Consider the following 25,817-nt stretch of genomic DNA (forward strand, 5'->3'; position numbering starts at 1 on the left):
AGGACATCCAAGAATTGCCTAAATTGTTGGTCTTGTCTTTGATTTTGAAATCGTTAGGGAAGTAGTGGGGGTGGGTGAACTTCAGGTTGCAGTGATTGTTTTTCCATGGCATTGTGTTCAACAGTGTTATCTCAGTTTGCTTTGCATTGCTTGGTCTAGTTTTCTCATTTGTGGTGCTTTTCTTGTGTTGTTCAAGAGTTTTGCTTTGATCATATTCTTAATTCGCTGTTTCAGAAACCACACTCTTGTCAACTCTATCTAGTTGTGTGCCACTTCTAAGAGTGATTGCTTTACAATGTTATTTACCATGTGGTCTTTCATTCTCTGTATCACTAGGCAAAGTTCCTTGTGTTCTTGAGTTTAAAGCATTAGCTATCTGTCCTATGTGGTTCTCTAAAGGTCGTAAAGATGAAAGTTGGCTCTAGATCACAACATTGTTCTTGACCATATATTCCTTCAATAGAGATTCAATAGATGAGGAAGAAGATGATGTATGCCCTGGTTGAACTCGTTGTTGAGGCGGTATAGACTGATGGAAACTAGGTGGGACATTTGTGGTATTGGGTGTGACAGTTGTGTTGGAATTTCTAGGTCATTGATTGTTCCAACCAGGGTTATACGTGTTGGAATAAGGGTTGTTGTTCATATTGAATTTTCCCATATAGTAGACAGATGTTGGGTTTGAGGGACACTATTCAAACTCGTGACCCTCACTAGACTAAACACAAGATAACCCAGTTGCTTTCACCTCTTTCACCTCACTAGGCTTCTGCATGATCTTTATCATACTGGCTAAAGAAGATACCCAACCAATAAACGTTGTAATCATATCTAGTTCAAATGATCTAGCTACGCTCCTACCAATTCCAACTCTTGTTGTGGGGTATTGATAATCTTTATTGGCAATTCTCTGCAAAATATCTTATGCTTCATTGTAGAACTTGCCCAATAGAGTTCCATTAGCTGAGATGTTTAACACCATCCATGTCTGTGCATTCAAACCGTTATAAAACATCTCCATTTGGGTCCAATGTTGAAATCCATGCATAGGACATTTCCTAAGCAGATCTTTGAACCTTTCCCACGCTTCATACAGTGTTTCATCCTTTAGTTCCCTGAAGGATGTTATGTCATTTCTCAGTTTAGCATTCATATCGGGTGGGTTATATCCCAGTAGGAATCTTTGACGGAGATCATTCCATGATTCTACTATTCCAGATGGCAAAGCATTGAGCCATGTTCTAGTACAATCTCTTAAAGAATAGGGAAACAACTTAAGTTTTAAGGCATCTTCAGGGACACCTTTCTATATGAAAGAATCATAGATCTCTAAGAAAAGTATCAAGTGCAATCTAGGATCTTCTGTTGGCAAACCACCAATCTGGCTAATTGATTGAAGCATTTGAAACATTACAAGTTTTAGCTCAAAGTGGGGGGCTAGAATTTGTATTCTAATTATTCCAAGGTTCAGGTCGTCTAAGTTAGGAGCTACATACTCTCAAATTGGCCTATCCCGATCCTCAAACATTTGAAAAATCTGAGGATTATCATTGCTAACTCCCTATTTAAGTAGCTCATTCAAACCAGGTTTACTGTTACCACCTTGATTCATTACTCTTTCTTCTCTTCTCCTTCTTTCTAGGGTTCTTTCAATTTCTAGATCTAAGGGGTAGATTTCTTCAACAGAAATGCTTTTACTCATACAACTAGTAAAAAACCTATTGTGACCATGACATAAACAAATTAACAACTAAAAATATAAAAATTTCAATAACAAAAACTAAAGTTGCCAATGGCCAATCCCCAACAACAGCGCCAAAAATCTTGTCGCGTGTGAATATCATGTGCGAATTGTGCAAGTATACACGTCAAATCAAGTAATAAAATGATGAGTGAGTATCATTCCCACGAGGATTGGATTAGAATTCTTATTCTGAATTGTCACAATTGAGTAGAAAAGATAAATGAATTAGATGATATTTTGAAAAATACAATTAATCCACTAAAAATGAAAGTAATAAAATGTAATACCGTAAACTGCAATTGTAACATTGAATAATAGCACTAACAATTCTAGCAAGATTGGAATCTTGATTGTAAAGGCAGGGATTACTAATGAATTAGTTACAACCTAGTAAAAAAACCATGGCAAAAATATGGTAACCTACTGCTCGATTGGGTACTAACATAGTCTACCTTTATCGAAAGTAAGACCTAAAGTTGCTCACTCCTAAGACATTATACATCTATAGGCTAAGAATTAACAACCATGAATAAAGCACAATCCTTTAAATCGTATAAGGTAAATCTCTATGTCTAGAGTTTACACGAGCATTTCGTTCAACGCTCTCTTATATTACCTAATTTTGGTCCAAGCAACCTAAATCTATCGATATTAAGTTACTTTCACACTTATCAAGCATTTATCAATACCCTAATAAGCATATAAACATAAATAAACATTTGGTAAAGCAGTAAACTAAATCATATTCATCCATAAACATTCATCAGAGTTAAAACATCATCAAAAGTAATCCCCAACTGTGCTAAGTTAGCTCATGACTGGGCTATGCAATTTAAAGTATTTTAATATCATCAACATCCCAAAATAACAGTTTAATTCAGTAGATTTAGAACAAATTACAGAGGAAGAAGTCTAGGTTCAGAACACGAATTCCTTTAACTTGGCTTCTGGTGCGCGTCTTCACCCAAGCTCCCAGTAGCTCAAATTACCCTTATTGATACAAAGAGACCTCTGTCGAAGCTCTATATTTGCAATCAGTCGTACCTTCAGCTCTTCTCAACAGTATCCTAAGTCTTTACATGCAATGCTCGTTTAACTAAAAATCATCATGTAATTGCCTAAAATGAAACTAATATGCAATTACCTAAAATGAAACTAATTTTACTTAAATAAAAGTAGTTAACTAAGTCTAAATGTATGAATTATAACTCTTTTCAAGAGTTATTATATTTACACAGTTTGGGACTCCAAGAGCTATAATTAATGATGAAGGATCTCACTTTTTAAACAAATGACTTAAGTGATTGCTTGACAAGTATGATGTGAAACAGAAAATTGCCACTATCTATCATCCACAATCAAATGGGCAAGTTGAATGGGTAAACCATGAAATCAAAGGAATCCTTGAAAAGGTGGTACGCCTTAATAGAAAAGATTGGTCCCGAAGGCTCGATGATGCTCTATGGGCCTATCGAACAACTTTTGAGACACCATCAGGAATGAATCCTTATCAATTAGTCTTTGGAAAGACATGTCATTTGCCGCTTGAGTTGGAAAATAAAGCTCACTAGGTCTTGAAACAATTAAATTTGGACCTAAAGTAAGCCGGTAAGAGAAGAATATTATATCTTGATGAGCTTGAGGAGTTGAGGTTATTTTCATATGAGAATGCCAAGATGTGTAAAGAAAAGATTAAGAAATGGCATGACAGACGTATACAACCTCGTGAATTTAAAGAAGATCAAAAAGCGTTGTTCTTTAATTCAAGGCTAAGGTCATTTCCTAGGAAGCTCAAATCCCAATGGACTAGACCTTTTACCATTCAAAAACTTTATCCATATGGAGTCGTAGAATTGCGCAACAACAATGGAGGTACATTTAAAGTTAATGGTCAACGTCTCAAGCACTATTGGGATAGTGAAGTTGAGCGAGTTGAAACCTCGTTCAATTTAATAAACCCTTGATTTTTTTAATAAATGGTATATTTAGAAATTATTTTTCTTGAATTACTACATTAAATTAATTTTGTCTAAAAAAATTGGAACTTAAGCGGGACCATTTGTGACCCCTCCAACCTTTCCTGGGATATTAATTTAATGCAACCTTTCAAGAAGAAATTTTCTAAGTAATCCAATTTTTAATTTTAATTTTAATTTAATTATTTATGTTTTAATAAGAGGGTCAATTTATCCTAAGTACTAATTTGTTTATTTTTCTATTTTAGTTCAATTTTTCAAGAAATAATTGCAATTTGGGCACGAAGCCCGAAACAATGAAGAGAAGCAATTTTCCCACTTATTTTTATACAAAGGGTTCCCCAAAACCCTAAATTTTCCGCAATTTTTTCTTTCCCTCTAGACCTTGCCGCCCAAGCATGCCTTATAGCTAAACTCTTGCTACAAATTTACCCTAATTTACTACTATATAAACCCCTCTTTACCATCATATTTTCCACACCATTAAAGTAATTAGCCTCAACCCTAGCCACTTACTTTTTCTCTCTTTGCTATCGACCTCAAATCCTGAAAGTTCTCCCCAAAATTTCCTTTCCTTGTTGCAAAACCCTCCTATTATCGCTGCAAAGTCATCACCATAGCAACTTTATCACCACCACAATCCCGTCGCTGCCACAATTCTATCGTCGCCTCAAATCTTTTGCCACCACATCTTTTCGATTCTTACTTCTTCGTTTGCCAAAATTTTTCTTTTTTTTTGGGAAAAGTTACCATGTCTCGCAAAAGAACTAGATCTTCCAAAACAATTGTCGTAAATCTAATTGTGATCAAGATGAGGAAGCAAGGGAAAGATTTGATTTCATCTTCAAAAATCAACCTATCGTGCCAGAAAAAAGTTTCAATTTGGAGAGCAATGAAAGATGATTATGTCATTGCAAATTCGAAAAACAATTGACGCTTTGAATTGGAATCAATTATGTGATGCATGATCAATGCCTAAAGAGGAATTAGTGCTAGAGTTTTATGCCAATTTAAGCAATCCAGGTGCTAATAAGGTTCTTATTCGTAAAATCAAGGTACCCCGTACTTCTAAGTCCATTAATGATTTATTTAACTTACCTGATGTTGAGAAAGATGATTACTCTGCCATGATGACAAATATCAATTGGAATTTTCTGCAATAAGTACTTAATGTTGTTACAAATTTGGGATCCTAATGGATTATAAGAAAGTATGACAGTTATTCTCACCGAAGGGAGTATTTAAACCCAATGGCTAAGGCATGGTTCTATTTTTTTTGATATAGCTTCATGCCTATCTCACATGGTTCCACCATCTTGATGGAACGAATGCTTTTGTTGTATGCAATTATGACACAAAAGTCCATCAATGTTGGGAAAATTATTCTCAAGGAAATTCAATATTACGCTAGACAAAAGGCAACAAGTGTTTATTTTCCATCATTGATTACTTCACTTTGCTTGAGGGCCCAAGTAAGATCAAAAGCAAACTTGAAGGGTCGTTATGATCAAGGTTGCATAACAAGACATGATCTTGAAAGGTTAGTAGAGATTGTTGAACTGTTGAACCAAGTTGAGCCAAATGAACCGAATGAACCAAAATCTAATGAGTCGTCAACCAAATCTGAATGGGAAACTGACTCAGTAAATGAAACAGAAGATGTAGAAACTGAAAGGGAACCAGTCAGCCCTAAATTGAGGGTGAAACAAAATGTTGCTGAACCAGTAGAGCCAAGTGTTCATCCTGAGTTGACCATTTCAATGCCCACTTCTACAAACACTATGAAGAAATCAAAATTTTCAATTATGATGGATATGTGGAAATTCATGCGTAACCTACAACAAGGTTACTGGAGATATGCAAAAGTTAGAGATGATACCATACAAATTACTTTTAAGAATATCTCTAATTATTTTTTTCTTGAGTTTCCAGATCATATCTTCAAGACATGGCAAGAAGAGATTGTGAGATCAAGTGCAACTAAGAAGGGAAAAGAGAAGGACATAGACAAGGACACAAATTAAAAAGGGGGAAATTTCTTTTCTTTAGTGTTTATTTTTAGGCATTTACCTTTTCAATTAGTATTTTGCTTTTGCACAATAAGAAGGAAATTGCAAACATGAATAAATTAACTCAATGTCTCTTCTCTAATAAAAAGTGAAGTAGTGTGGTAATGTGAATCAACATGTCTAGGATTGGATTGTTAAGAAAAACTTGGTACTTAAGTAGCCTTCATGACTCATCTTTCTTTTCTTGTTATTCTACGTGATGTTCAATTCTCATTCATTATTTTGTTTACACAATAAGGTCATTGCTTCTTTTTAAAGAGGGGCTAGGGCAATATTTGCATGAATTTTAATTTTTTCTGAAGTATGATTCAATGTTTACACATAAGTATGCTGAAATAAAAGGATGTTTAGAAAAAATATATTCATAAGTTAGCTCAAATGCAAGTATGATTTCTAGTTTTATCTGAGGTTTTTTTATGTTGTCTTAAGTTATGGGATGCATGTATGTTCTAAGGTCTTATATAGTCCTTTTCCATGAAAATTTAATTTCCTTATAAATAGATATGCATGAAGGTTTAAGTCCTTAGAATTGACTTAGTAACTTCCTTAAGGCAAAATCCTAGGAGGCATAAGAATCTAAACATGATTTGGGCACTTTTTTTTTTGGATCGTTTGAGCTTTTCAAGCTTACCATATGAATTTAACCCTTGAAACCTTAGTTTGAGCCTTTAAAGCCTATTTTATTGTTATTCACCTATATCATAAGCCATATTACCATCTTTTTAAGTTTATCTTATTTTTGGCACCTATCTTAACTATGCTTGCCTTGATGATCAAAATTTGAGGAAAAACTCAAAAAGATGTATATGTTCTTCGTATGTTAAAAAAGAAAAGAAAACTATATGTTCAAATGTCAAAGAAAAAAGTAACACCCTATACCAGCCTGGTCTTCAAGCCTGAATATCAAGATGTCACACCACCATTTCATGTCATACTCATAATAAATTGTCACATTATTAAGAAATCATCTTCTTTATTAGTGATCTTATAAATTTTTAGTCAAACATATATCAATCATCATTAGAACATGCCAAACATACTTCAAAAAAACTTATAGTAATAATTGAACATGCATTAGGATCATTTAGCAAAATCTCAAAATTGACCACGTAGGTATCGATACTAAAGGTGAGGTATCGATAATTATCTCAAGTGGTATCGATACCTTTTGGAAAATTAGTACCAAAACTGCTTATTGTTTCTCATTTAAAATCCAAACCTCGAAAATTACTGATACCTCTACCAAAGTATCAATATCTCTACCCCAAGTATCAATACTCATGATAGGGTATCAATACCAAATTATGTTACTGTCTCCCTATACATTTTAAAATCATAGAGGTATCATTTTTACAGCACGAATATCAATACCTATACTCCAAATTAGAAAAATACAACATACATGAGCATATACATCATTCCAACTTGCACCAATCCATTATGCTAACATATCGTCATCAAATAAACATCAAAACGACCATAATAATAAGTTCAAATGATAATTAACATAATACGATTCAATTCTCAAAATCCTAAGGCAATTAAGCTATGGCACTTCCAAAACATCATGAAAAATATCATTAAAAGTCTACCACATCACCTTATTCCCAAAATGAAAACAAATAATGATAACACCTACTAATAACAACTAAGGTATTTAGCATGGATCACCCCTCGAGACCACACTGCTCACACCGACACTACTTATCTGCAATGGTTTAAAAGGAGTGGGTGAGCTTACCAGCTCAGTGAATGCTTAGAATAACCACAATGTACACTCAATATCAAAGGTTAAATATGAGCATACTACAACACATTCACAACCATATTCTAATCAAGTAAAAATAACATCTTCATGTTTCATTAAGTCATAAAACTAACATATATTCCTACATGCAATTACACTCAACTCACTTATATATGATCCATTTAATAATAATTCATCAAGACTAAATGACATATACATACTTTAATAACCCATAAGTCTAGCTGATATATTCAAATGCATTCACAAGTTAAATGGAAATAATTCGAACCACAATTACATATGCAATTTACTAGGAGAACATACTAACATTTTCATGAAACTTAAATCAACTACACAAGGCCAAAATATCCACAACTACACAATTTCAATTACTACTTTAATGCACATCATCTTTGTTCATATTCATCAGTTCACGTCACAAACTTGTACACAACTCATGATTATCGAATTCACATTTAATTGCACTTAAAGTGCCACAATAATGCTTATTGGGCCATTACATATCCAACCATATATGAGTGCATTAAAATAAATTTATCACATACATAATCAGTTACATTAGCATTACATTCCATAATTCAACACATACGTACTTACCGATTTTTGCACACTTTCACTGCACATTTATATTGCTAACACAACATCATCATTATTGTTTGGCATATTTAATATGCCCATAACACAATAGAAATTCACAATGGTTATCACACATGTCTCTTATCACAATATCGCATTATAATAATCAATCCATAAATATTCTCATAATCACATAGTTTACCAAAAATAAAACAAGGAAAATAGAAAGCTTACACTCGGAACTTAGGATAGGGATTTAGGCAATTCCTAAGCTCCCAATTAACATTATGAATCATGTCTACTAGTAGTGATTCCAAACTAGCTTTCGCCTTTTGCCTAATTGTTGAAAGCTTAAACTAGTTTTTCCTTACCTTTCGCCCTACTCGAAAAAGGTCCTGACAATTCCAAAGGCTCACCAAAATATCTAAAAACACAAGCCTAAGTTATATTCCCCATGACATTGAAATTTCGACTATCAAACTTGAAACTCAAATATCTCGATCTATACTTAATATTTTCACCTAAAACTAATTCCGTTCATCTAATTATTCACCCACAACTAATTCTTAACCTTCGAAGTACGCAAAACTACTCAATTCATGGTATCAAAATTTTTCGACATGTTATGGCAATTTTCACAAAAATTCATTAAAACATTGAAAATCTTCAAATAAACTTTAAATTTAGTTTATAAATCTTCTAATCATGTCAAAATTATTTAAACAACACTTTGAAACCATGTTTTTACCCAAAATCCCAAAATCCACCATTAACGACCCACTTTTTGGCTTTTATTTAAAACATGCAATTTAATGGCTAAAAACTTAGTTTAAAAGACTAAATAAAATTAAAAACTAGTTAGGAGTTAAATCATTATCTTAGACGATAAAAAACTGAGCATTTGATAAAAAACCTGAAAAACCCACAAGCTTGACAATAGAGGAATCTATGGTATTTTGGGGTGTTTTTCTTGGATTTTATGGAGGTTTCATGATTTGGAAAGTGATAGGAATCAAAGGAATTTAGGTTTGACAAAGAAAATTGTATGGAAGGAGTTGAGAGAGCATGAGACGACAAAAGCAAATAAAAGGGAGAAGTTAACGTGAAAATAAAACTAGGTGGGGCAAAAAATAGGGTGAATTTCAAATTTTGGTTTATTTGCTTCATAAACATAGAAATTTTGACTCTTTTACAAATCAATCCCTAATTCAAAATTGAAATTCTTTGAAACATTATTTTCAAAAATTGATTTAATAGTAAAAAAGCCATTGTTGAATATTTTTCCAGTAAAATTAGGTCACAAAACTGTCCAAACAAGTGGAGAAGAGCCCAATTCGGCATGGGCACACGACTAGCCAAAAATAAACTTTTAGGAGACTTATTTAGAGGTTACTACACTTGGAAAACAATAAAAAATTAGCACACCACTTTCACCCTTGAAACCGTCCACCACCTTGCTTGATTCAAGTATGAATCAAGCAACCAACAACCTCCCATATCCACAATTCATTGCCGACCGTGGGAAAGAGAAACCTAAGGTATTTTAAAGCTAGTTTTAGTAAACCTCTTAGCCATCCATCCATTATAAATACTACCCTTTACATCCCTCATTACATCATCCCTCATTCTTCACTTTAGTTCACATTCTCTTCTCTCATTTAATTTTCCTCTTCTTTTCACGCATAGCCATCCCCATTTTCAGTTCACCTTAGAAAGCAATTCCTTGAAAAAATACACTTTTGGCTAGCTACCTTGAGGAGCACTTTGCGAAGATGCAAACCCAAGAATTGGAGAAAGCCATTACGATCGATTTTCAAAGAACTATCAAATCAATCAAAGTTTATTCTTCCTTATCTTTATTTTACTATTGATATTAATCACGTTCGCAATTTGTTTTATTGCTTTTTCATCAACAATGGTAGCTTAATTTTGTTTAGCTAGAATGATTACATCAATTTGATAAAGTTCTTTTTATTCATGTTAATGGTGTTTTGTGTCTCAATCATTCATTCTTTCAATTAAAATCATGCATGTATTTCATTCATTAAAATGTGATTGAATGCATTAGAATTAGTTGCTTAATCTGAACTAGATAGTGATTAATGGACACAATAATTGAAAGGTGCATGCTCATTTTATATCTGACCCAGAATAAATTGAAGGTTTGTAATAACTTGAACGAGCTCTATTACCTTGCATAGCTTTTAGGTTTATGTTATTAAATTGTTTGAAACTGACCTAGTCCCTATTACTTCACATGAATTCTAAGAAACCCTTAGTTAAATATGATCATGGTAGTATGCATTTTTTTCTAAGTAAAAGATTTCGAAAGGACTTGATATTGGTTTCAAGCTCATGAAAGATAGAGTTGCCATGGAATATTTTCTGGAACATTATTAAACATGACGAAAATGAATTAAGTCAATTGATGTGATTATTCTAGCCTATTCATGTTATTGTTGTTGAAACTTGTGAATTTTCTGCTAAATTCATCTTATACAATTTATTGCATAAATTGCACTTAGGATTGCATTAGGGATCATTTTGCATCTAGATAATTATTTTACTTAGGATTGCATTAGGGATCATTTTGCATCTAGATAATTATTTTACTTAACATCAACCAATCAAAATTATCTTGTTTTTCCTACCAAATTGTTAACATTAATTTTACAAAATATTGATTAACATACACAGTCCCTATGGAAACGATAACTCTTATACTTACTTATTACTTGATAACAATTATGTACACTTGCACAAACCCTGCGTTACAAATCACACATATGACAAGAGGTAAGTGTGCATGGGATGAGAAGTTAGCATTTATCAAGGACAGGTCTGCATAGATTCCCTTTACAAAATCTCAAAAGTACATCCTTCCCCTATAGATTAACCAAATATGAACAAAATTATATATTATTATTTGTATTAAATTGTATTTAATAATAATTATGTTAAAATTATGATTAAATTATTTATTATTAAATTATATTTAATAATAATCCTATTAAAATTTAATAACAATAATCATTTACCTAAAAAAATCTATTAAGGGTATTCTGGTCATTTAAGTCTTTTTCCTTATTACAACATCTATTTCATTTAGCCAAACACAATAATACTATTACAGCTCTATTCTGTTACAGCTTTATTCCATTACAGATTTATTCCATTCCCCCAACCAAACGTGGTGTTAGTATTCACCAATTATTTTAAAGTTTTAGTTTTAGAAGAAAAGTTTTGGTTTTCTTTATATAAATATATCAACTTGAAAGATTATTTGAAAAAACATGCCAACTATTGATTTATTTATATAAATATATCAAATTTTACAAAATAATTTGTATATTTTAAACCTTTCATGTCAGATGAGAGGAGTAATAACAGGGGTGAAACCAAAAAAAAATTTTAGGGGTGAAACTAAATTGTAATTTTTACAATAGAAAAAATTTAATTTCACCATTTTAATAGTCTATATATTTATAATTTTTAAAGGATTAAATCATTTTTTTATTTTTACGGGCAAAGTGCAATTTTACCTTTACTAATTTAAAATTTTAAAGAGCCTAAATGAAAAATTTTCTATTTTAGGGGGGCCAAAGCCCTTACTAGCCTCCTTTAGTTTCTCCCTTTATTAACAAGATATTAACATGTGTTATTCTGTTGAAATTAAAAAAGCAAAAATAGTTATAATCTCGTCTTGTCATATGTCAGGATTCTAAAAGTTTTAGTTTTTCATTAAAAAATATGATATAACAAAGCAATTTAGATTTTGAATATATTGGTCATATTTAGTTTTAGTTTTTTTTTACTATGCTTAAATTTGAGATGTAGTCCCCTTTACTTTTATGATATTATTAATTAGTTCAAATAATTAATACTATTAACTATTCTAGTTAAAATATCAACATGAATTTTTCTAAAAACACCCATTCCAACAAAAAAATTCATGTTAATATGATAAGTTGGAAAGAGTATTTTTAAGAAAAACATCTAACTTATCATTTTAACTAGAATAGTTAATGGTGTTAACTATCTTGACTAACTAATGTTCTGGTAAATATGGTAAGACTAGAGTAATAATATGATATAACCTACAAGGCCTAGAAAGGTAACTTTTGTAGATGTTTTGTTCCATTAAGAAACGAATGTGTAAACATGCGCTTGAAAACGTAAAATGCCTAAAAAGGCAAACATACAACTTGATTACTAGGCTTGATGAGGCAAGTCTTAAAAGGTGAGGTTCATAATTTCTAAGCTTGGCAAGGTGAGCCTTAAGAGGTGCGAGGTGGCTAAAGATGAGATACTTTAGTTGATTTCTATTAGTTTCCATTTCTTGGTGGATGAAGGATAATGTGGTGGAAAAACTACTTTGGGGGTGAGAAAAAGCTTTTCTTTTCCTTTATATGTCCAAGAAATTGTTCATCCGCTCGTTATATCTAGAACTCATTTCTTCAAAGTAGGCATCATGTCTTTTGGTGAAGATAGTGATAATTGCATATATGTTAAGCTTTATGGTGATAGGGACGACTAAAGAGAAATCAACTTCTGGTGGAGAAAATTAAAGAGAAATTATTAGAGATTGAATAGGGTTAAGTTGTTATTAACTTCTTAGCATGGTGTGGTACAAAAAGCCTCCATCCTTGGTGTCAAACTTTTGTCTGACATCCATTCAAGGAATCAAAGAGGGCAATGCCTTCAACCTTGGCATCAAGAGGGGCATGGCCACAAGCTTTTGCATCAAAGTTAAGCAGGGGATCCTTTTTGAATAGGGAACGTGGAGTGGTGTGTTCTTGCAAAATTGAGAGCTTTAAGAGGTTAGGTATGTATGTCGGGATACCTAAAGGGGAAAAACTACAAGGCTAGAGGTTAACAATAAACATAAGTTAACATCTTTTGGGACTACTAACCACATACCTTATGTTATCTTATTGGTGAGGTAGTTCAATAGGTTGATTGGCAAGATTTCTTTTGGTAATAATCTTGCTTATTAATTTTCAAAATTTTGTGTATCTTTGACCTTTAACCATCCTAATGAGTTTTCTTGCCAAATAGAAAGGCTTTGTTTTTTAGATGGCAGGTGAATGATTCATGTTTGAACACAACATTGTATTTATTACGATAATATTGAACCAAAAATATTTGTTTTTAATCATCAAAGGTAAACATTGAATGCCTTATAGGTTCTTCAGATATAATGACAATTTTGATTATCATCTTCCCCATGAGTCCTCTTTCTTGTTATTTTGGTTTTGCTATCTTATTGTGAGGTGTTGGCCTCATTCTATTCTTGTTGTAAAGTCAGTTATTTAGTTGTTTTTATTTCATCTTTCAAATAAATACAATATTTTATTTCATTTCTAAAATCTCCATGAAATTGGCATCTTGATGGAAATTTTCTTTTTTGAGGGTTTGATCGAGTCCCAAGGATTTCCTCGCTTAAAATGTAAGCCCGTAAGGCTATTAGTGATGTACAACTATCAAACATAGCAAGAGGGATCATTTTTTGTCTTTTTCCCTGTAGGTTGCTTTCTTGAACCCTACCTACTTTGCTCATACGCAGTTGATGGATTTGTAGTGTTGGAAAAATCCAGTTTGAAAACAATTTTCTTGCACAGTGAAAAATTAAAATTTAAAAAATAGACCCGGTTTGTAATATTTATAGTAATAAACCTTAGATCGAAATCGTACATGTGTTTTTAGATAAGTGGATCCTTGATGTTTTTTAGCTTTAAACCAAACGATCTTCTCCTCTATTCTTGTACCACAAACTGCTTCGAGTGTGGGCTCAGACCAGTTAAATCAAAACACAAAACTAGAAAATGTTTTCATTTCCTTTTGGGGTAAAAATGAAAATTCTCTCTTGTTTAATAGAAATCGGTAGAATTGTTATTTTGGAAAAATATATTTAATAGTTGAGGATAAACTCTCTCTCTATATTTTTTGGCAGAGTAACAATCTCTCAAAGTTGTGTTTATAGCCCTACTGGTGCCGTCTATTTATAAGAAGAGAAAGTAGAACCCTTGTTGAATTGTAGAGGTTTATTTCAAATAGAAAAACAACTTCCTACTTAGAGTAAAATTAGGGTGGATGACATCCTCTAGTATTCCTACTAAGGTTATCGCCCCCTCATATCCATGAGAGATTTTTGAACCTCTCTCACATTAGGTCCAAATACGAGTACTTCCCAAACTTATTGATCCAGTCCTTTGTAATTTGATCCAATCCAATTTTTTTCTATTTCCCAAAATAAACTTCAATATTTTATATTAAATAATTTTCTCATCCCAATTTTATCCCCAATAAAATTATGATAATTTTACCCCTAGTAAAATTTTCGATAAAATATATTTAATATTTCACAATTCATCTTGTTCACTATGACTAAAAGATTTGTTTTCATTTTGGGGCTTTAAAATAGCTCAAAAACATAAACTCATTCTCTTGGTCATTTTTAACTAATTCATCTAAATTTGCAAATGAATCATTTTTCTTTTTCATTTCCATTTTGAGAAAACCACATTGATTTCCAAATGATTCCATTTCTCCATTTCAAACCACAATCATTTCTAAATGTTTTCCATTTCTATTCATTCTGTTCATTTTTATTCAAACACACAATTTATTTCTAGTTTCAACGAGTTAGTGGAGGGGCTGACTGGACATATGTAATTAGGGCTCAAATAATTTATAATTAAGTTTCAACTTTTCACCTATTAGTTATAAACTCATTTAGTCATGAAGTCATTCCATTATAGTATCGTGAGTGAGCTCTCCCTAACGACATACCATTACGAAAGCATCTACTCAGTACTCGTCCAATGACCTTGTCATAAGTGTGTTACCCTTATAGGATATCCTTAATCTCTTTAGAATAATATCTTCTCTTTCAATATGATTATATTTTATTTCATGGTAATCATTGCATCTTCCTTTATGAAAAGTCAATTACTATTAAATAGTAATAAAGTAATTCACCATAAAGACGAACAAGTCGTGGCCACATTTACTTTTCATCAACCATGTAATGCCAATGAAAGGATATCATTTACCCATGTCTCAGGCTATGAATCCCTCTATTGTAAATGATGTTACATACTTAGAAGTCGTACACCCAATGCACCAGCTTTCAATTCCTTATCTATTTGAACTTAAGCTTTTACTTACATCAAAGTGTACGAGTGATGCATACATAGTCTGCCATCCACTCAGGATTTAAGTATGCCACACTATGAACATCAAAAGTAAATAAATCCATAAATGGATTCAAGATCTATTTTGCTTAGGTCTCGTCCAACGTACTATTAGTCTAGTCAGTCACATCTTTATCTCTATCTTCTGGGAGTTGTCCGCTCGGATGCCTAAGACAAGGCATCTCCCCAATTAGACTTGATAGACGGCATATTAGTTTTTCAATCGATTTGTTCATTTCCAATTAGACTAAGGACAAGTTTAGGTTTGTCTACTAATACAAGTTGTCTTTTTGTATTACAACCCGACCACGTAATATCGCTTAGTATCAGTTTAAACATTAGACAACCAATAAGTAACATTTTCTTCTATTTTACTTTACATGTAAAAACTACATGGTGACAATAATACAAAGTATATTAATTATAATCAATGAATTTGTTTTATTAACCAATCTATTCGAAAAAAATTACAAGTTTACAAATGAATATACTACACTCAGGGCACCATAACCAACATGTAGAAGCTTCTATCCTTCCAAGTTAAGGTTCTTTTTGTGTGTGACCTACAGTTCCTCTCTTAAATTTGCTAGATGACCTTCTAAAATAAGGTTTTATAGTTGCTCGGAACTAGTTCATTTATTATTTAATCCAAAATAATTATTTATCCAATTAAACAAATATTCAAAGTGACTAAATTAATCCTATATCCAGCTAATCATTAAACTGATAAAACACCTATTACTCCAACAAGTAAATCCAATGATCTATTTCTCTTTGTTCAATCATTTATGATTTCTAGCAAGTTTTCATGTTAAATGCAATTCGTCTAAAGATGTATTAAGCTAATGGAGGGACTAAATGGACATATATAAGTTGAGTTACAATATATAATTAAGTTTTGACTCTTCATCTATTAATTACATTGTTATTTGTCATAGAGTAAAACCACTAAAAGAACTATGACTGAACTCTCAATTATATACCATTACAAAAGATAATAATTACAACTTTGTACAATGACCTTGTCAAATGTGTGCAACCCTCATATAACATTTGTAATCTCATTAGTTTTATCCATTCACCAACTTTTATAAGTTTTTTTCTTAGGGTTCCATTATATATATTCCATTATGTAAATCATCGTCCACCCAATGAAAGATACCAGTCACTTTGATCACTTTTCCTTAAAGTTTCTTTATATATATTTCATTATATAAATCATTATCCACCCAATGAATGATATCAGTCACTTTGATATGACCTACAACTGCGTTCTATTTACATCAACCATGTAATGCATAAGAATGCGCCTTTAACCCTTGGTGAGAGCTATGATTCCATATTTATAAGCTACATCATCTATGAGTCATATACTTAATGTACCAATTTACAGCTTACTACTTTAAGACGTTTTGCTCTCTCATACATGAAAGCATATAAGTTAAACACATATAGTAATTTACTTACTCAGGATTAAGGTAACACATAAAATGAACATATCAATTGAATTAAACTTTAAACAGATCTTAGATTGATTAAACTTGGGTCTAGTCTAATGTGCTACCTGTCCAAACTAAAAAATTTATGTATCCACTCAAGATCCATTATTATTTCAAGAGCTAAGATAAATTATCCCCCTCTTTTTAACTTTAAACAATAATGGTCCTAACATGAGGCGCTTGCTCACCAAGACTCCAAGGACTATGTACTAGAATTTTTACCCCTAGTGTAATGATTTCATCATGTCTACTTGTAATATTTTTGTAGTGATTCAATAAATAAAATTTCCACATGTTCATTTAATTAATATTTGTATGAATGCCCTTGTTGATTTTTTCATGAAAAGCATAATGTATAAACAAATACTAACTTCTAAATTACTTATGGTTTAACTAATAATAAGTTATAGTATATGGATAGATTACAATGCGAAAAGACCACCTATATTAGTAGGTAATTTAAACTATCCATAGTACATAGAATTAGATTGAACAAATGATTCAATTATAAAGGGGACTATTATGTTGTCTATAAGTCTAAATGGGGAGATAACTTTTCTTAGTTGTAATAACTCATTTTTAGTGATATCAAAAATAGTGGTTTCAGGACCAAAATTATGACGTGTGAGTCCATTAATGTTATTTATTAATATTTATGAAGTTATTTAAGTGTTGTATTAAGTTTTGGTCTAGTAATTTAGTCGATTGTCTAGTTAGTTAAGGAAAAATGACTAAATCATAAAAGACATAAAACCTTATCTTTATTGATTCCTATCAACTAGAAAGCTTTATTAAGGGATGCTAATAAATTTAAATGGTAAATATATCATTTTTAATAGTTTTTGACGTTTGGTGGCTTAAAAATTAGCGGAATATTTTTTTATTATATGTTATTTAATTAAAACATAATAAAATTTGTTTAAACAAAAAGAAAAAGAAAGAAAAAACAAAGCTTTAGTTTTCATCTTCAACCTTAAAACAGAATAGGTAGAGAAGAACAATCCCTAGCTCTCGTCCAACTTAAAAGCTTTAATTGATCAAGAATCTCAACAATTAGAGGACGTACGAGGAGAAGGAAAAGGTACTGGCTAGTCCCTTATAGTTAAACCGTTACTATTTCGACAAGTAATTTCATACATTATGAACCTATTCGTTAATGTTTGTATATTACATTAAGATTGTTAATATTGATTTTTGGTGGATTGGACTATGTTAAAATCTAAGATGTATCCCGATGAAATTAGTAAATTCTCGTATACTAGTTAGTGAATTTCCCAAGTTTTGAACTCCTACATATGTTGCGGACTCAAGAATACAGGAATAGGTTCCGAACTCCTGCAACTCGAGAATACAAGATTAAATTCCAAGCTCCTGCATATGTTGCGGACTCGAGAATAAAAGACTAGGTTTTGAGTTCTTACATATGTTGCGGACTCAAGAATACAGGATTATTAAGCCTTGGACAGGCAATTTATCGTGTAGGTTTAACCCTAACGGGTAACCGCGCACTATTATTTTCACCTATATATTGAAGTCTTTTACGAAATTTCATTGGAAATATTTTCTATTAAATTCTTGGAGACATACTATTCAAAATTGGCTAAATGACTATTATATTTCGGTTATGATATCAAAATTGGTTGCTTGGAAATGAGAATTCTTATGGTTGTTCATATGGTTGAGATCAAGGCATCATATCTATATTGATGATGTGGGTTGAATTTTGATAAGTTTATTTGCATCTCATATTGAATTTGTTTATGATAAGAATTTGAGGTAAGTGAATATTTATATTGTATGAGCTTACTAAGTATTTTATATACTTACCCATATTACTACCTTTTTGTAGATTTTGGACTTTCGAAACATGTCGATCAGATCAACGAGAAGCTCACACCTACCGTCACTAAATTCGGTAGATTTTGAAGTTCAATAGTTGGTTACTTGTCGCATGTATATAGGATGTTTATGTTGCAAGTTAATGATCATGTTTTAGTATTTTGGTTGCGAATGAGATTATATGAAACTTTGATGTATTAAATGTTTAATACATATTTGATACATGGTAATGAGATGATGTTGGTCAAGTTTTGAATGGCTTTATATGTGTTTAGGTCACGGGTGAAGCCGGCGTCTCACTTGTATTTGGTTTGGGATAGTGCGTCATCCCTAGTCACGCGATCATGAGACCCAGTTTCGGTCACGGGTGAAGCCGGTGTCTCACTTGTATCCAAATTAGGCAAGTTTCCAGAAAATGAAGACCCAGCTCGAGCACCTCTACGGCTCTACCACGGCCTCTTGTACCCCGTCCACGAGTACCTCTTGTGCTCATTGTCTATTTGTGTTAATCTGTATTTACAATTTTATACATCATTTTACAATTCCAGTGTTGATTAACAGATATTTTATGAAAACAGTATCAGAAGTATAACATTTGTTTTCGTACAACGCAGTCTCTATCAGTGTCTATCGATTTTACTACATTATCAGTATACACTAACTTGAGTGTTTTCAGTACAGTCTATCTATATTATTTTCAGGAAACTCACTGGATCGGCGTCGGAGACTCGGTGTACCACACTGTCAGTAAAAACATTTAGAAATTAGTTCTCAGAAATCATGTCTTAAAAAACCCACATCCACAGTAACTTTTTGCAACCTGGCACTGATACCACTAAATGTAACACCCCAAATCTAGTCTGGACATTATGGTCGAATCTGGTGATGTCGCATGGTAGTGTGTTAGGAAACCATAGCTTTGTTTAAAACATTTTCCGTTTAGAATTCCTCAATATCTTTTATTAATTCTAAAATAGTGATTCTTATTCAGTTGTTAGCTTTCAAAACATTATACGTTGCGGAAGCTTTTTTAAAAGCAGTTTGTGTCCTTGTGGTATTTTGCTAAAACACATGCATTCTTTTAAAATCCGTATTTTTTCTACCTCTAACAGATATAAAACATAAAACAATATCAGTCCAAATTTTAAGCAAAAATCCATAGAGGCCTTTATTACAGTAAAATACCCCAAATAAAACTTTAAAAACTTAATTAAGTACAAAACAGTGTAAAAAGGGGTCGTGCGCGGAGCCCTCCGCCGCTCTGATCTGCCTAAGTCTTAGGGTCTCCTGTACAGATAAAACAGAAGGGTGAGTTTACGAAAACTCAGTGTGTAAACACCCTATAAACAAGCAGACAGAAAGTAATCATAGTTTGGGCCTAAGCCAATTTCAATTTCAGTTAGAGCCTTAACCCATTACAATATCCATATTCAGTATAGTATCAGATATACAATATCAAATCCTACCCAGCCAGCCTCTACACTCCAACTCTGTCCAACTGTACACTCCATGTGGGGATATAATATACTCATCCATCCCTACACTCCAAAAAGTACCGAATGCTGCACTAGACAGTGGTTTGCATCTGAACTGCCAGTAAATCAGGCTCGAGGCCTTTCAGTGCACTTCCTCCGAACAGTATAAACCCCAACCCAATGCAATGCACTATACAAATATGACATGCTATACATAATATCATGCATGTAAACCGAGCATACAGTATCAAATCAGTGGGACATCATCATGCTTAATCATATCAGTCATACAGTTATTTCAGCCAATTAGGGGTCTACGTAAGCTTACCGACCCTACAGTAGGTCCACAGTCGACTCGGGCAACCCATGCAACCTTAGCCATCAAACTGTGAAAATAGGCCCACAACCCATGACATTTGCCTGTATGGGCCCACACGTTCATGTGGCCCACACAGCCCAATTCGGTCTGACCCGTGTATCGCACACGACTAGCCTCATCGATCACACGCCTGTATTCAGTCACACGACCTACAGCACGGGCGACCACACGCCCGTGTGGCGTTGACAGTCCCACTTTTCGGCTTTTCACCGATTACCAATTTTTAGTGTTGTGTTTACACACATTTTATGGTTTCACAGCAAAAACACTTCCGAGCTCAATAGTTCCTAAAATTGATCGTTTCAACTTTATCGTTAATCTCAACTCATGATTAGCAACAATACAAAATCGAATATACTACCAATTCAATCGTACGATACCTACCTTGAAACCCCGAACGAGTATCCTAAAATTTCATAGAAGAAGGACCTCGTTCTAAATGACTCATTGCTGTCAAGAAAATAGTAACCTCCAATCAATGTTTTAATTAGGCACAAATCCAGGCCTAACAAAGTTAAAGTTAAAAAAGAATTAGTGATATTAACAAAAATTGAACAAAGATACAACAAGTCGTTCGACTTTCAGTCATTTTAGCCTTACCACTGACGGAAAATGATGATTCCTCAAAGCTAAAGTTTCGACTAGCCGCCCTCAAACCTTGATTCCCTCCTAAACATAAATTGAAACCTTAGTAACCGATCGGTTAGATAGCCATAATGAAACACATCATAAACTTACCGAAAACGTGAAAGAAAAAGGTCGTTGGTACAGGAAATACAATACCAAGTCGCAAGGAAAAGAAGAAGAAACAAAAACAGCAGCAAGTAAGGTGACAATTCGATAGCAAAAGAAGAGGTTTGGGGGAAAACGGCAGTAAAGTGAAGAGGGAATGAAGAATAGTTATGATTCGGCTTAGAGAGAAAAGAAAATAAGGAGAACGAAATTCACAAGATTTCGGTAGTAGGTGGAGGTTTGGGAAGAACCGCACGATAGCAAATGAAAAAGAAAAAAATAAATGCAACAAATTTGGCAGAGAGAAAAAAACCAAGGCAGCAAAGGAAAACTGTCAGAAAATTGGGAAAATGAGGAAAGGTAGCCGAATTTTCCAATACCAATTTCGATTCTATCCAACCTCTTCCACCCATATTTTTCTCCCCAAATCACTCCAACACAATCCCCTCAACCATCGAATTCAAACCCCACTCAAACTCTTCAGAATTTCGGTCAAACTACAACACCCACACGGCACAAGCAGTAAAAATAAATCCCCTTGATCGTATAGAGATTCGAAAACAAAACCTCCAACATATTTACACTCCACTTAACCACTAGACCAGTAGGCCCATTCTGACATATTTTACCAACATTTATTTATAAGTCTACTGATTAGAGATAGGGGTTTATTCATTAAAAAAACAAAAATTTTTCCAAGCTAAGGCTTGAACTTGGGACCTCACAAACACTCCCAGAACACATAACCACTAAAGCAAACAAATATTTGTGTCACAAACATACAAAAATAAATATATAAAGGATTTTTAGGGCTTTACAATATGGCTTGGTATCTAAGGAAGTGTAGGTGAAATGTATTGAGTTTGAAATATTTTTGGGTACATACAACCTGTGACATGGTTTGCCACACAGCCATGTGCCCCACACGGTTGCAGGACATGGTCGTGTGGTCTCTTTGATTTTGGGTACAGGTTTGTTCACACAGCTTTAGAGAGTTACACGGCCTGGCAACATAGCCGTGTGACCTTGAGTTACACCGGCACAGGTTATTACACGGTTTGGCCACACAACCATGTTCTTAAGCCACACAAGCTAAGTTCTATCACACAGCTAGGCACACAGTCGTGTGACCCTTGTTTGCACTTTTTACTCAAATTTTTGTAAAAGTTTCATTTTAATCCAGAATTGTTCACAGTTTGTTTAAATGTTCTGTAAGCTCGAACTAAGTCCCGTTTTGATTTAATAACATGGAAAAATGATTGCAAATGAATTATTTGGTTTTTTTATTTTATTTAAATTGTGAACGATATTATAGTTTTATAATTGTAATACCTTATAGCTCGAATCGGGTGATCGAATTGGGTATAGAGTGTTACATTAGCTATCAGAGCTAGTTTGATTCTAAAAAGTAGAGACATAGATGTTATTATATAGACTAGAAATACATTAGATCGAACCCAAGTTGAATAAAAATAAGTCTTGAGCATGCTAGAAGCATGACAAACTAGTTGATTCCATAAAATGAAAATTTTGTGAAAGAAAGGAGAAAGAAATGAATATGGTCATATGCTAAAGGAGGTTGGTACTCATGAAGAGACCCAAGACATAACTTTTGATAAAACCCCAAAAGAGGTTCATGTACCTGAAATTATGAATATAATGAGATATCTCAATTAGTTATGTCATAACCAAAGATGATGGAGCTGACAAAAAGCAATATTATGGAAAAAGTGAGGATTTTGAATGAAAATATACTTGAAAGCATTGAGATGAGAACAAGTCATCAAAATAAATAAATGTTTCTATTTTAACTTATGAAATGTATCTCAGACATGAAGTCTAAACACCCAGAAGGTGTAAAGCCAAGTGGAGTACATGTTAGCATAATAATGAAAAAAATACAAGTCATAATATATAGAATTGACTTGTAACACAAACTTTCACAAGACAATTGGCTTTGGTTATGAAAAATGATTAATTTGTTGTGGATGCAATAGTCTGACACTAAATAAAATTATTTATTTAGGCCTAGTGAATTTGTATTCAGGTGATATAAATTATTTGATAATATTGATGCTTGAAGTATAAAACTCGAGTTTCATGAGAAAATTATTAAATATGAATATGATTTTGTTCGAGATATTTTATTAATTAATGTATTTATACATATAGGTTATTATCATCATTGTGTCTATTAATGTATCAAATATCATTGGAGTTCCTAAAGAATTTTCAAAAGCAATAATTATTCAGTAGATAAACTTTATAATGAAAGTATATCTAAAAATTAAATTTTGTATTAACCTAAAGATCGAGCGTTCAATAAGAACAAATAGTCATACAATCATGTTATAAAATAATCGTCTTGAAGTATCAATTCTTTATGTGTCCAATACACTCATTGTATTGGTAATAGTGAATGATACAATACATCATGCTTTATAAAGTTGTTGGCGACATCTAAAGCATGAGAATGCAATTGAATTTTATTGCTATATTGACACGCATGAACAAAATTGTTGTATATGTTAATGATTTACTATTGATAAATAATATTGGATGTCTCAATTTTGAGTTATAAAATGATGTTCAAATAAAGGGGAGCAAAACATGCACTGCTGTAACACCCTTCACCTAATGTGAAGAATAATCGAGAATTCAATTAGGTACTCCTTACCGCTACATTTAAGAAGTTAATTTACAACATTGGATTGCATTATTTCAAAGATTTTAAGTGATACTTACATGAGGGGGAGTAAATTAGCACTACATTTTTCTTTTAAGATTGTGAAATATTGTGTATCAAAAGATTATGTACTCTTTTTTCCTTCACTAGGTTTTTGTCCCACAGGGTTTTTCCTAGTAAGATTTTTAATGAGGCATATCATTTATACAATGAACATCCAAAGGGGAGTGTTATGAATTCTATTAAGTGGATGTTCATTATAATCAACTTTTCACCTATCATCTTCCTTAACTCTTCACCTTTCATCTCCTTGTAACCCCTTTCCTATTTATGTATTAGAAAATGACTACTCTCCCTATATATATATGTGTGTGTGTATGCTACTTGTAGTGATGATGAAAAAGAAGAGAAATGCAATAGAAATTTCCATTTATTCTCATATATTATTCTTATGTTCTTTGCATTATTATTTTCACAACATATTTTAATTTTTAAAAATTATAAGTTAACTAAATACTAAATTATATGAAAAAAAAACTATAAAAAATTATAAAATAAACACAATACCAAGGATTGGATCATTTCAATATTTTATAAATTAAAAAATATTTTTTTCTATACTGTTAACTTCTAAAATTAAACTGAGTTGTTAACTAAATATGATTAGTGTAATTATTTAAAAAAAAGTTTTTTAATGAAATTTCAATTTGTATGCTATTTTACTAAGAAATTTTCATTGGAATTTAATAATTTTTAAGAGCTTATAAATTAGTTTGCACTTTTTTATATTTTAATTAGAATTTAATAAGTTTTATTTTTTTTCCTATAACTTTTAATTTTCTTATTTGTTTACATTGATTATATTAAAGTTTAATCTCTATTTAACTTAATTTATTTAAGACGGTTTAATGGTCTTAATTGCTTTAAATTCTTTTATAACGTTATTAATTACAATTTTGTGTTACACAAATGACCACTTATATGTCTCCATTTTATTTTATTAGAAATTTTTATTCTGAAGCTTTCTACATTTTATTTAAGATGTTTATTTATAGAGATTACAAATTTCATCACCGTCCCTATTTGAAAGTAATTGCGTCTCTAGGAGGAACACAAAATAAAATGCTCTTGGGTGGATTTTATGAAGATGAATGGAGATGTAGAGTACAAGGTGTTTTGTTTTTAAAATCTATATTATTCAATATTTTTCTGTTTTTAAATATAATATCAATTAATTTTCTTATTATTCCACATTTTTATTTTTTTATTTCTCTTTAAATCATAATTAAATTCTATTTTGTTGTTTTCTACTTTTGTTTATATTTATCGATTATATATATTTTCCATTTTTCCATTAAGTTTTATTTTAAGATTAAAATGTGCATTTAATTTTTCCTATAAGTCAAGCCTAAATATGAATATCTCCGTACCGTTCCTCTTTATTTATAAAGTATATATAGATAGTTAAAGATATAATTATTTTGTTTTCAATTATAAGAAAATTCTTATTGAAATTTATTATGTTTTGAATATAAATACTTAAATATTGTATTATTATATAGTTTCAAAAATAAAAATCTTAAAATTATAATTAAACTAATATCATTATTTTTAAGTTGGATTATCAAATTAATAAAATAAAATAAATCTATAATATTATAAAATTCTTCGTAACTTCTTTTATCAATAAAATTTTATCAGTAAATTCTTCTATAATATTTTAACAGAATTTTAATTTTTTTCATGAAACAAGATTTTTATCATGATACCTATAGTAATAAATATAATCAAATATAGTAGCTGTGTTTTTGAGCTTCTGAGAGAGGTTGAAATCACAAATCGAAGGGAACTAATGGTCCGACTAGAGCTCAAATCTTT

General features: G+C 31.9%; 1 non-coding gene across 1 annotated transcript; it reads left to right on the forward strand.

The window, feature by feature from the left end:
* Positions 1-1,037: 1,037 nt before the first annotated feature.
* Positions 1,038-1,144, forward strand: LOC121215732 (small nucleolar RNA R71). The gene has a single exon (XR_005911708.1). It is a non-coding gene; the product is annotated as a small nucleolar RNA R71 (small nucleolar RNA).
* Positions 1,145-25,817: the final 24,673 nt, after the last annotated feature.

The sequence above is a fragment of the Gossypium hirsutum genome, chromosome D03, assembly GCF_007990345.1.
Source record: "Gossypium hirsutum isolate 1008001.06 chromosome D03, Gossypium_hirsutum_v2.1, whole genome shotgun sequence".
NCBI classification, from domain to species: domain Eukaryota; kingdom Viridiplantae; phylum Streptophyta; class Magnoliopsida; order Malvales; family Malvaceae; genus Gossypium; species Gossypium hirsutum.